A 13,526-nucleotide genomic window follows, 5' to 3' on the forward strand; every position below is an offset into this window, starting at 1 on the left:
GCCTCCCTGCATTGTGCCTACATATGCAAATTAACCGCCATCTTTGTTGTCAGTTAACTGCCATCTGAGTTGGCAGTTAATTTGCATATAGCCCTGATTAGCCAATGAAAAGGGTAGCGTTATACGCCGATTACCATTTTTCTCTTTTATTAGTGTAGATTGCTGGATAGTGGATAAGTTCTAAAAAGAAAAACAAAGAAAGGGGAAAAAGTTTTCTGTGAGATTGTGTGTGTGTATGCCTCCCACCTGACATTTCAAATAGTATGATCAAGAAAACCTTTCTGAAGAGGGAGTAACATTTGGTCAGAGACCTGAAATAGTCATCCATGGGGATATCTGGGGAGATATTTCAGGCATTGTGAACAATTTATGACACATAAAATCCTCAAGTATAATCCAGGTAACATCCCATGTGATAATTACCTATACATTCTTTTTTTTTTTTTTTTTAAGAGAAAATCATTTCATTAGGTTTTCTGGAAAAAAAATTTCATTTAATATTGTTGCTCTATATTTCCCATGATTATTTCATTATTTAATACAATAAAAGTTATGACTACAAACAGGCAGAGATTCACAATAATACATCTGCAATTCCATTTCTTTTATTTGCAACATGCCTTCCTGTCTCTGCATTTTGGCTGCTTCCCTGTGTTTGTTTCTATGTATTGGGTAGAGCTGCTAGGTCTCCTTGAGTTGGTAGAGTGGCCTTGTGTAGTGTTTTCTAGAGCCCAGTGGCTCAGCCTCCCCAGTCACCTGAGCTGAGAGCTCTAGGTACACCCCTTTGTGGGCTGTGAACATAGTCTTGTTGTAGTTGAAACTTGATTGCTGTTGGTGTCATTGGGAGGAATCGACCTTCAGGCCAATTGGCTGTGAGGTCCAGCTGTGACTACAGCGAGAGAGCTGCTGTTTCGGAGACACCCCTATGGATCAGGACTTGCTTCAGTGGGGCTTTGGTGCTTACTGTATCTGCCCCTTGAGTGTGTCACTTATGGATGTGTAGAGTTGTTAACTGGTATGGTCTGACACTCACCACTGGGTACATTGGCTCTTGGGTCTCCAGAGAGGTGCAAAGTCAGCCTCTGGCTGGGGCCACCCAGAAGGAGCTACAGAGAGACATGCAGATTCACAATCCAGTTCCTCCTCATATGTGTCTATGTTCCCCAGAGCCTCTTCCTGGAGCTGGAGCTCAGAGGAAGCAAGACCTTGTAAGTTCAATTCTTGTTGCCAGCCTTTTAAAAAGAACAGCTGGGTCTCCAGCAGCCTCTGTGTCACCGAGCCCCAATCTACGCTGGTTTTTATAGCTCACAGTTCTTACTGCCCATAGGCACTTCTTTTCCCAGCTCTGGAACCCTGGGCTGGGGGTCTGGTATGGGGTTGGGATCCGTAGCTTCTCCCGGCGGCCTTCACAGAGACGATCTCCCTCCCGATTAAAAAAGCGGCACATGTGGGTGCTGGCCCAGCCTGGTCCGCATCTCGGCACCTCCTACCAGTCTCAGTGTGCTTTCTTTAACACTTCTCTAGTTATAGGACTTCCATTTAGCCGGCTTTCCAGTGGTCCTGGATGATGGTTGTTTTGTTTTTTAGTTGTAATTTTGATGTGGTTGTGGGAGGCAGTGAATACAGGCATTTACCACGCCGCCATCTTCTGAGAAAAATCCCAAATTACTTTCTTAATTTGTTTGGTGGCAAAAACTGGAATTGACATGACTCTAAACTCTTCATTTATTCCATTTGGTGTTACTATTGATGCATTTCATTGTGGAAATATGTGTTTGATTAATGGCTGCTGCCCAGGACAATACATGTTTTGTTTTGTTTAAAAAAAAATATTTTTATTGATTTTAGAGAGGAAAGGAGAGGGAGAGATAGAAACATTAATGATCAGAGGGAATCATTGATCGGCTGGCTCATACATGCCCCCTACTGGGGATCGTGCCTGCAATCCTGGGCATGTGCCCTAACCAGGAATTTAATTGTGACTGCCTAGTTTATAGGTCAATGCTCAACCACTAAACCACACTAGCCAGGTTATACATCTTAAGTAAAATGTAGACAGCATAATATATTAAACTCCTAAATTATTTTTAGAATATTTGATTTAGAAACTCATATGGCCCCAGGGATTTGGGATAAAAGATTGCACACTTGTATCAGATTTCTTCTTGATTCTCTGATTAAATATCTCCATTGATATTAGTCTTTAGATATCTTTTAATAAAAAATGGAATGTTTATATAGTGCTCTTATTATAAACCTGGCACTGTGTAAACACTGTATATATTAGCTCATGAAGTCCTCACAGCAACCTTATAATTAAGTTCTGTTATCCTCATTTTACAGATGAGAAACCTGAGGCACAGAGAGATTAAGAAAACCTGTCAAAATCACACAGCTACCAAGTGTCAGAGCTAGGAATTGAACCTAGACAATTTTCTTTCATAGCTTGCACTCTTTGCCATTGAATTAACTCCCTGTCTCCTTCCCTCCTTCCCATGCCTCTACTTTGGAGAAGTTTAGAATATTAACCCTGTCTAAAAGTGTGGTTTCTGTCTCTACTCTGAAATATCAGACATCAAACTTTACATATCTTGCCAGCTAGTGTAGCTCAGTGGTTGAGTGTCCCAGCAGTTTGATTCCCAATCAGGGCACATGGGAGCCTATAGGAGGGAGCCAATCAATGTTTTTCTCTCATCATTGATGTTTCTCTCTCCCTTTCCCTCTCCTTACCTCTCTGAAATCAATAAAAATATACATACATGCACTGAGATTGTCTATGAAGATAATTTGAGCCATTTCTATTTCCAGTTGAAATTGGAGATTTACTTATAGTCATTCTTAATCTGATAAATTTTTGTATTAACTTTGCCTTTCACCATCCTTTTCCTTTCCTCTGAATATTCTTGGATAATAATGAGGCACCTCCCCTATTATTGTGGCCTTGTCAGATGTCAGGGCATGTTAAAAATTTGGCTTTAGTTTAGTGAGCAGCAGAATCCTAGCTAGTAAAGAGGGAATATGCAAATTGACCATCACTCCATAATGGTCAAGATGGTGGTGCCCATGGCAGAGGCAGGGATTCCGTAACACAAGATGGCTGTGCCCACAGCAGACGCTGAGTTCCCATAACGAGCCTTAATGAGCAATCAGCAGGGAACTGAGGCTGCGTGGTGCTGGGCCAGGGCAGGGGACCTGAGGCTGCACCCCCCGTCTGGTGGGGCTTGACAGGGGACCTGAGGCCGTGCCCCCGCCCTGGCGCCAGGCTGGGATACCTCATGCTACACCTGCTGGGCAGAGGGCACAGCCTGAGGTCCCCTGCCAAGCCTCAGTCTGTGCCCCCTGCCCGGCAGGGCTTGACTAGGGAACCTCAGGTCATGCCCTTCTACTCAGCAGGGCTTGATGGGGAACCTCAGAGTGCATCCCCTGCCTGACGGGGCTTGACGAGGACCTTAAGGCATTCTGCCTGCTCTGGCCCAGGCCAGGGGACCTCAGGCCGTGCACCCTGCCCCGGGCCGGGGGACCTGAGGCTGCGACCCCCGCCTGGCAGAGCTTGATGGGAGACCTCAGGCCACACTCCCTGTCCCAGGCCAGGGGACCTCAAGGCACACACCCCCCCTCCCCCCGCCCAGGCCGGGGGACCTCAGGCCATGCCCCCCACCCAACGGGGCTTGACAGGGGACCTCAAGGCGTGTCTCCTGCCCCGGTGCCAGACCAGGGGATCTCAGGCCATGCCCTTCACCCTGGGCCTGGGGACCTGATGCTGTGCCCCCTGCCCTGGCACTGGCACTTGACTCTGGTTCCCATGGAGTGCCCCAGACTCTGACAGGAGGAAGATTTACATTTTACTAATTTTCTTTCATCTCTGACACTTCTATTATAAAGGGCAAATAGCAATATTAAAATATTGCCTCTAATTCCCTTTTAATGTGCATGAATTTCAGGCACTGGGTCACTAGTCTGCTAAATAAAGCTCAGTCACTGCTTTGTGGGTTTCTTCACTCAATGAATTATATAATTTGCATCAGATCACTTTATTGTAAGCATATAAATTAGCATTTTTTATTTGGAATTTTGTTTTTATTAGTTTGTCCTCATGTAATAGTTCCTCCATAAGCAATTAGAAACTGAAATCATTTCTGTTTTTATTTATTTGTTTCTTTATTGGCTATATAAAAACAAGAGTGATTGAATATATATTGTGAGGTTAGGCAAAGACTCTATCATGTATAACTGTATAACATAGGTAAGGTCAATCTGAGCAAGTATATTGAACTTTCCAAGTATCTATTCTTGATTGTCCCAGAGATCATTATGAGACATTAAAAATATCACTTTTATCATTCTCTGTGAAAATTAATGTGTTCTTGAATACAAAGATGAAAGTTCTGACATTCAGTAAAGCATTATCTTTTGTAATGTTGATAGACTTGTTCTGAGCCACAGTTTCTCTAGGTCAGGGGTGGGCAAACTTTTTGATTCGAGGGCCACAATGGGTTCTTAAACTGGACAGGAGGGCCGGAACAAAAGCATGGATGGAGTGTTTGTGTGAACTAATATAAATTCAAAGTAAACATCATTACATAAAAGGGTACGGGTCTTTTTTTTCAATAGTTTTATTCATTTCAAACGGGCCGGATCCAGCCCGCGGGCCGTAGTTTGCCCACGGCTGCTCTAGGATCATTTAACAGCTAATGTTTGCTAAGTTTAGGGGTGCAATTTATGGTCACCTGAGCTAAAAAGGAATTAAACCCATCAATTTTATTGCATTAGCATACTGCTGAACTAAACGGTCCTAACAAGTCAGTTATTAGTTTGCTGAGAAAGAAATAAAAAAGAGACTGAATAAATACATACATGCCCTGAGATTGGCTATAAAGTACATCAGTCTATTCTGTGGAAGTTGAGGGCTTTGCCAGGCTTACCTTGAGTAATTTTCTATCTCTGTATCCTGAGGGATAAAAAAGATGAGATTTTCTCCTAAGATCATGATCCTGGACACAGAGCTTTTCTCCACCAGGTTCTCTGTAATATTCTACATCCTTATTGTCCAGTACAAAATTTTGAGGCACACCAACAATATTTATCAAGTTGTGACCTGGCTCAGTTGGCTGAAGCATCATTCCATGTACCAAGAGGTTGCCATTTTGATTCCTGCTCAAGGCACATGTTCAGGGTTTTGGGCTTCATCCCCAGTAGGGAGTGTGCAGCAGGCAAAGGATGCTTCTTTCTCATTGATGTTTCTCTCTGTCTACCTGTCCCTTCCTCTCACTCTCTCTAAAATAAATAAAAACATATTTAAACAAATATTTATCAAGGTATAACATGTCTGGGGATAAAAATTCAATATTTACAATTCACCTCACCTGTATATAAATAAACTTTAATGAGATTATGTGAATAACTTTTCCAGTGTGGCCCAGTGGTTGAGCTTCACCCCATGAACCAAGAGATCACTGGTTGGATTCCCAGTCAGGGCACAAGCCCCAGATGTCCAGCTGGATCCCCAGGGGTGGGGGGTGGGAGGGTGCATGCAGGAGGCAGCTGATTGATCAATGATGTTTCTCTCTTCATAAAATTTTCTCTACCTCTCTATCCCTCTCCCTTCCTCTCTTTCTAAAAATCAACAAAAAACATTTTATTTTAAAAAAGGGTTTAATGCACACCTTAAAGTATTTTTTCCCCATCAAAAAAGAAAAAAAAAATTGTAGGGAGTGGCTCTAGGGTCAAGCATCCAGCAGACCTGTGGCAGAGCCACAAACAAGTCCCAGCCTGGAGGGCAGAGCTCTTAGCACATAATTAAGTCTGACCTTGTAGCCCTCCCTATTTCCTTCCTAAGTAGCTAATGGGCTGTGGGAGGTGCAGCAAGTGTTGCCAAAATAAGAACATTTGTATGCATGTTAATCTACCCTTGTTTTAATCAGACTATAAAATAAAGCATTGGCTTGCAGGCTGGGTCTTTTGTGTCCTCATCCAGGCACAGGAGATCCACCGAGCCCCAGCTGTATTCTCTTGTCTGTCTTTTCTTCAGTACTTCACTGCCCCTCCTCAGGTTCACCCTGGGCCATGCTGGAGCGGCACAAGAAATCCCTCCTGTGGTAGTCAAGAACTGGACTGGGTATTCCAATCTCCAATGTTCAAAACTCTGCTCTTAAATTTCTAACTATGTGACCGTGGGCAAATTAACCTCTCTAGGCCCCAGTTTCCTCATTTATCCAATGAGGATAATACCAACTTTTACATAGATCTATTATGAGGATTAAATTAGTTAATTCATAAAAAGCATTTAGAAGAGGATCTGGCACATAGCACTTCATAAATGTGAATTCCCACCTGCTGGGTCACTAATTTCTCTCTCTCTCTCTCTCTCTCTCTCTCTCTCTCTCTCTCTCTCTCTCTCCAGATTTCAGGCTCAACACTTTTGGCCTAAGATTAAAACTGTCCTCTTTCTCATTAGATTAAGCAACTAAATTGCTTTGAAAACCTCCAAGTTTTCTTTTCTCATTGTTGGACCATTTTACTCCTTCTCTGTCTGAACACCTTTTTTATTGGTTCTGTATAGTAAGTTTTCCATTTATACATTGAAAGCTTTTGTTGTGTGATTACTAGGATATGAGTTCCTTGAGGACAGGGACTGTCTCAATTTTCTCTATTACTCCAGTCCCTTTCTTCCTCCCTGCTGCAAAAGAAAAGGTTTTGTGGTTTTTTTTTAAACAAATGAATTCATTTCTTTAGCTTTTGTATTTTTTGCTCATTTTATGCTGGGTATTCTAATCTGCGCTTCCAGTTTTCCTGAAAATTCTCTTTCCCCAATTATCTCTGGACATTTTAACTTCAGCTGGTGATGCTGAGATCTCATTGATGTTTCTCTCTGTCTACCTGTCCCTTCCTCTCACTCTCTCTAAAATAAATAAAAACATATTTAAACAAATATTTATCAAGGTGTAACATGTCTGGGGATAAAAATTCAATAATTACAATTCACCTCATCTGTATATAAATAAACTTTAATGAGATTATGTGAATAACTTTTTCTAGCTCTTCTGTTTTTTCCCAACCTTTATTTAAGAAATCCTCCTTGTCTGGCCAGGTAGGATCATACTTTTTTGGCAGGTGGGAAGTTCAGTTTACCACATACTCTGTTCATATGTTAGAAAAAAAATCCCATTTAATTCACCTGAATTTAATTTTGCTTATATTCTCTTGATTTCAGATAAACTATTATTCTTTTTAAAATCTATCAGCTTTGAGAGGGGTTCTATCTTGAAGAACTGTTTCATTCTTTATTTGGAGATAGAGCCATACTACCCTCACTTTCTTTACATGCAGAATAAAAAGCAGCTCTTCTCACTTGGAAGAAAGGAGAATGAATTATGCCAATACTTCTAAATTTTATTTTTAATATATATAAAAGATATATGTAACACATAAGATTAATAGTATAATGAAATACCCAACTTGAGTGCTAGAATATTTCTCAGTAACTTGTATCTACTTTTGTGTTCCTCCTCTATCTCTTCCTCTGCCCTCAGAGGTTACCAGTATTTTACATTTTGTCCTTCTCATTCCATTGATGTTTCCTTTTTTAAAGTTTAGGTTTATGACAAATGTATATATGCTAATATGTTGTTTAATTTGTGTATTTTTGAGATTTATAAAAATGCTATCATCCAATATATAGTTTTTTGGGATTTTTCCCTGTTAGCACTATGTTTCTAAATTCATTCATGTTGTTGTATAGAATGGTTGTCCATATTGTTTTTTTAAAAATATTTTTTCATCAATTTCAGAGAGGAAGGGAAAGGGAGAGAGAGATAGAAACATCAATGATGAGCTGCCTCCTGCCTCCCCCGGGAGTGGCGCCTGCAACCCAGGCAAGTGCCCTGACCTGGAATCATAGGTTGATGCAAAACCACTTAGCCACACCAGCCAAGCAGATTGTTCATTTTCAATACTATAACATTCCATTGTGTGAAGATACAATTGATTCTCCTGCTGGTACAAGTTGGGTTGTTTCTAGCCTTACAAAAATTTATAAACATTGATGCATTAAAAATTATTATGCATGCCTCCTGGTCACATATGCAAGTGTTTCTTTTGTTATATACCGAGAAGTAGGGGTGCTGGTTTATGGAGTTTGTAAATATTTAACTGTGAGATAACGAATGCGAAATTGTTTCTCACTTTCCCACAGTTTATAAAAATTCTACTTATTCCTCAGTATTTGGTATTTTTACACTTAATTTTTGCTAGTTTACTGGGGGTAAAATGGTATATACTTATTTCTTTTTTATAGAATGAAAATCATTCTTACCTAAAGCTTTTTAAAACTTCCTCTTCCTTTTGATATTAAGAGTTTGCAGCCTGCCCTGGCCAGTTTTCTCAGTGGTTAGAATGTTGGCCTGCAGACCAAAGGGTCTTGGGTTGGATTCTTGATCAAGGGCACAAACCTGGGTTGCAGGTTTCCCAGTCTGGTCGGGCGCACACAGGAGGCAATCAATCGCTGAGTTTCTCTCTTTCTGTCTCTCTTGTCTCCCCCCTCCTCCACCCCTCCCCCTTCCCTCCTACTCTCTCTAAAAGTCAATGGAAAAATATCTCCAGGTGAGGATAAAAAATAAGCCCTGGCCAGTTTGGCTCAGTGGATAGAGCAGTGATGGTGAACCTTTTGAGCTCGGCGTGTCAGCATTTTGAAAAACCCTAACTTAACTCTGGTGCTGTGTCACATATAGAAATTTTTTGATATTTGCAACCATAGTAAACAAAGATTTATATTTTTGATATTTATTTTATATATTTAAATGCCATTTACCAAAGAAAAATCAACCAAAAAATGAGTTCACATGTCACCTCTGACATGTGTATTATAGGTTCGCCATCACTGGGATAGAGTGTTGGCCCATAGACTGAAGGATCATAGATTTGATTCCAGTCAAGGGCATGTACCTCAGTTGTGGGCTCAATCCCTGGGCCTGGTCGGGGCATGTGCAGAAGGCAATCAGTTGATTGCGGCAAGGCCGGGCCCATGCCTGCCTGCCTCCGGAGACCCTCAATCCCCTTAGTCCCCCAGCTGCCCAGGGCCGGCCGAGGCGCAGCAAGCCTCAGATGGCAGCTGCCCAGCTGCCCGTTGTTTCTCTCACTCCCACTCCCTTCCATGTTCTCTCTAAAAATCAATGGGGAAAAATAACCTTAACTGAGGATTAACAAAAAATAAAAACTAAATAAATACACCCAGTCTTAAATAAAAAAAAAAAAGAGTTTGCAGCCTGAACTGACATTACTATGCTTGGGATTCTGTTGAGAGAAAGCCATTTATTTGTGAGATAGTTTCTGCTAAAGGTATAAAAGCTGAGAGAGGGTGGAGGCTGCTAACTAGGTTATTTGAATGTTGCTTTTAAGTTGATCTTACATAAATACCAAATTATACACAGTCTAAAATTTCTTGTTACTACTTTACAGAAATGGAAATGTGTTCAATTATATTCTTTGTTATTGACCCATCACAAATTAATCTGTCTTGAGTTTATACCTATCTGTAAAACTATCTATAATAATAAAAGCAATAATATGCTAATTAAACTGGATGTCCTTCTGGATATCCTTCTGGACAACCTTTTGGATGAAGCCAGGGCTGTGAGGGATGCCCGGGTCCTGGGTGCCTGCTGGCAGCTGGAGGGAAGCCCAGGTCCCGGGTGCCAGAAGGAAGCTGGTGCTGGCAGCCGGGCGAAGGAAGGCTTAATCTTGCATGAATTTCGTGCATCGTGCCTCTAGTCAATGCACAGGCATGGAAACATGAAACAGACTGATGAATCTCAGAGGGAAGGGGGTGGGGGTAGGGCGGGAAGAGATTAACCAAAGATTTTATATGCATACTAGAGGGCTGGTGTAGGGATTTGTGCACTGGTGGGGTCCCTTGGCCTGGCCTGCAGGGATCAGGCCAAAACCAGCTTGGTGCACTCATTTGTGTACCTGTGTGGTCCCTCAGCCTGGCCTGTGGGGATCGGGCTGAAACCGGCAGGCCAAGGGACCCCACCAGTGCATGAATCGGTGCACTGGTCCTCTAGTTTTAAATAAAAAGCTCCTTCAATCTGTTAATCTGGAATATTTCTATTGAACCAAGCTTAGTAAAAGCTATCTTTATATAATTCCTTGTATTTTAATTGTACCAAAGAGATTCAACTTACCGTCTTTTAACATGGTTATACCATCTAACACAAATTAGTCTCTGAAAGAAATTTCAGAACTCCAAATGTTCATCTTACTAGTTATCCACTGAATTGACACACACATTAACCAGGAAAATAAGCCCAAACAGATGGGATAGCTACATTGTGCCCTAAAACATGTGGGTGTTTTTTTTTTATTGAAAAAGCCATCTTGTATATAACAGTTTTCATCAATAACTAAAAACACATAGAGATGGAAAAAGAGAATCCAAGATAAATGGCAATATATGTATATTTTGAAGAAAAACTTTTAAGGATCTTGTGTTTATTGTCTTTAAAAACAAATATGTGTGTCATTTATCTAGTTTTTCTTGATTTTGAATGAAAGGTTTTTGAAGGAAGGGGCTGTGTGTTTGCTTTACGTTTCCTTATTATATTGTTAAGTATAGTTTCATATCCCAAAGGGGAACTCAGAAAATATGAATTGAGTGTAAAAGTCCCTTATTTATCATCAACATATGTTGACTGACAAAATGATTGAGTGAATATTTATGACCAAACCATAAGAAAGCTGCAGTTTACTTGCTTTTCTATGGTCTATAGCTATTGTTGGAATTCAGGATGAATACATTTATTCCAGGTAAGTGTTTTTCAGCTTTACTTATATAGCTAAAACTGTGTTTAGTAAAGTTGTTATCAGTGTTTGGTTTCTTTCTCTGTTCTCTTTTCAAGCCAGCTGTTAATCCTCATTTCTTCATTCCAGATATTCACCACTATATGATCAAGGAGCTGCTGAAGAGACTCTGACTCCTGGATAGCTTCCTCCAAGTGGGGGCTTTTTCTTCCTATCATGCAGAGTAAGTGAGCTTTTTTGTTGTTTGTAAGTGGTAATCTATAAAATGGGGCAAACTTAGAGGTTAAGCCTTTACTTCTCACATGGATTGCAACATGACAACATTCTCACTGTAGTAGGCAGCCACCATGAAGGCCCTCAGTGATTCCTGACTTCTGGTATTTACACACTATTATAGTCCTCTCCCACGTTGTATGAGGATTGGTCTGTTTGACCAATAGAATATGGCAGATGTAGTGGTATGTCACTTGCAAGATTAGATTATGAAAGACTACAAGGATACAGGGACCACAGGGAAAATTGGAACCTCAACTAGTTCTAAAGGGAATTGTTTCTGAGGTTGGGAAGTGCTAACCCAAATTCCATGCCAAGAAGATCCAGGTCTTTCTTGGATCTAGAAGCAGTGAGAGAAAAACCTAGAGATATAAATAGAAATAAGTGGGAATTTCACAAAAAGCTATTGGACAAAAAGAGACCACCTAATGAAAAGAAATGAAATACTGATACATGCTCTAACATGGTTGAATCTTAAAAACATGCTAAGTGAAAGAAGCCAGTCACAAAGACCAGATATTATATAATTTTATATGTAATGAAGGGGTGGTGGTGAGGTGGGGGTTTGGGATGTCATGGCTTAGTTCAGGATTACTTCAGAAATAATAAAAATGTTCTAAGACTGATTGTGGTGATGGTTGCAAAACTCAGTAAATAAAGCCATTGAATTGTACACTTTGAATGAGGAAACTGTATAGTTTATAAATTATATATCAATAAGGCTGTTTAAAAAAAGACTGTGTCTTCCTTCTTGGACTTTCTCTCTCTTCTATAACTTGTTCTAAAGGAAGTCAGCTGCCTTGTCTTGAGGACACTCAGACAACCTAACTATGGAAAAACATACGTTGCGAGGAACTGAGGTTTCCAGCTAACAGTCAAAGAAGAACTGAAGCCTGCCAAATAACCTTTCCAATGATCTTTGCTAATCCTATAGGTGGAAAATGGTGTCTTATTGAAGGTTTAACTTTCCTATTATTAGTCATATTAGGCATAATTAATATGTTTAAAGGCATTTGTAATAGAGCAAGAAATAAAAACACGAACACCATATTCAATGGTGTGAGGAAACATCTTTAATCCCAAGGCATCAAATATGAAAGTTAAAAGTGGATGGAGATGCCCTAGCTGATTTGGCTCAGTGGATAGAGCATCGGCCTGCAGGACGAAGGGTCCTGGGTTCGATTCTGGTCAAGGGCATATACCTCGGTTGCAGGCTCCTCCTTGGCCTGGGCCCCGGTCAGGGCCCATGTGAGAGAAATCATTGTGTTTCTCTCACATCAGTATTTCTCTCTGTCTTTTCCTCTTCCACTCTCTCTAAAAATCAATGGAAAAATAGCCTCAGGTAAGAGGCTAAAAAAAAGTAATGGAGAGATGACAAATGACTTAGGTTAGAGAAAGGCAAAACCTAGGTACTGCAGCAATGGAACCTCAGAGAGCCAAGGAATTGGAGGGGTAAAGAATATATGCAGGGAAGGAATGGGCTGAAGGGTGTGGATTATTTAAAAGTTCTTATAAGGATCATGTAGAACCCAGATGTTCACCCTCTACAGCCACCATAAGTAGTCAAGTGCTTTCTTCTACTTCAACATACAGGAGATGAAAGGTATCTTCTTTCAAGATATTGAACTAGAGAACCTCTGGACTTGGTTACATCAAGCTCTGGGGAATGAGTATGAAAACAAATGTATGAGCCCTGGCCAGCGTGGCTCACTTGGTTGGAGCATCCTCCAATACACCAAAAGGTTACAGGTTCAATTCCCAGTCAGGGCACATACCCAAGTTGCAGGTTTGATCTGCATTTGGGGTGCATGTAGGAGACAACTGATTGATGTTTCACTTTCACATCGATGTTTCTCTCTCTATCCTTCTCCTTCCTTTCTCTTTCTCTCTCAGATCAATAAGAGCATGTCCTTGGGTGAGGATTAAAAAAATAACAAATAAATAAAAAATAAAAATCCTTGTATAACTTTAAAAAAAGAAAGAAAACAAATGCATGGGATGAAAACATGAAAGTCTATATTCTAAACAGGACATTCTACTCTTTTCCCTACCCAGCTTTAGAAAGCTAGCAACAAGATTGTTTTATCTCCAGGCAAGAAATAAGAGGATCTTTCTTTGAAAACCTGAACTAATACAGAGAAAATATAATTTTCTCTACTTTAATTTTTTAAAAAGCCATGGTATAATAGATTCATAACACATCCAGAATATAACCACCTCTCTCCACCTTCACTTACTACCATTCTGGTGCTAGCCACCATCTTTCTGTATTTAGACTATTGTAGCATTTTCCTGTCTCTAGACCTAACTGTCAATTTAATCAGAAGAATCCTATCTAATAAGGAGGGAATATGCTAATTGACTGCCCCACCCTCAAAGATGGCAACATCTACAGCCAATAAGGAAGGAATATGCTAATTGACTGTCACACCCTCAAAGATGGCAGTGCCCACAGCCAC

The 13,526-nt window shown here is 40.6% G+C and overlaps 1 long non-coding RNA gene across 2 annotated transcripts in view; it reads left to right on the plus strand.

The window, feature by feature from the left end:
• LOC107184458 overlaps positions 1 to 13,526 on the plus strand; it is a 35,354-nt gene that overhangs the window by 8,957 nt on the left and 12,871 nt on the right. For both annotated transcript variants that reach the window (XR_001515310.1, XR_001515309.1), the window contains exon 3: positions 10,924 to 11,017. This is a non-coding gene — a long non-coding RNA (uncharacterized LOC107184458). The remainder of the gene's footprint in view (positions 1 to 10,923; positions 11,018 to 13,526) is intronic.

The sequence above is a fragment of the Myotis davidii genome, unplaced genomic scaffold (assembly GCF_000327345.1).
Source record: "Myotis davidii unplaced genomic scaffold, ASM32734v1 scaffold545, whole genome shotgun sequence".
NCBI classification, from domain to species: Eukaryota; Metazoa; Chordata; class Mammalia; order Chiroptera; family Vespertilionidae; genus Myotis; species Myotis davidii.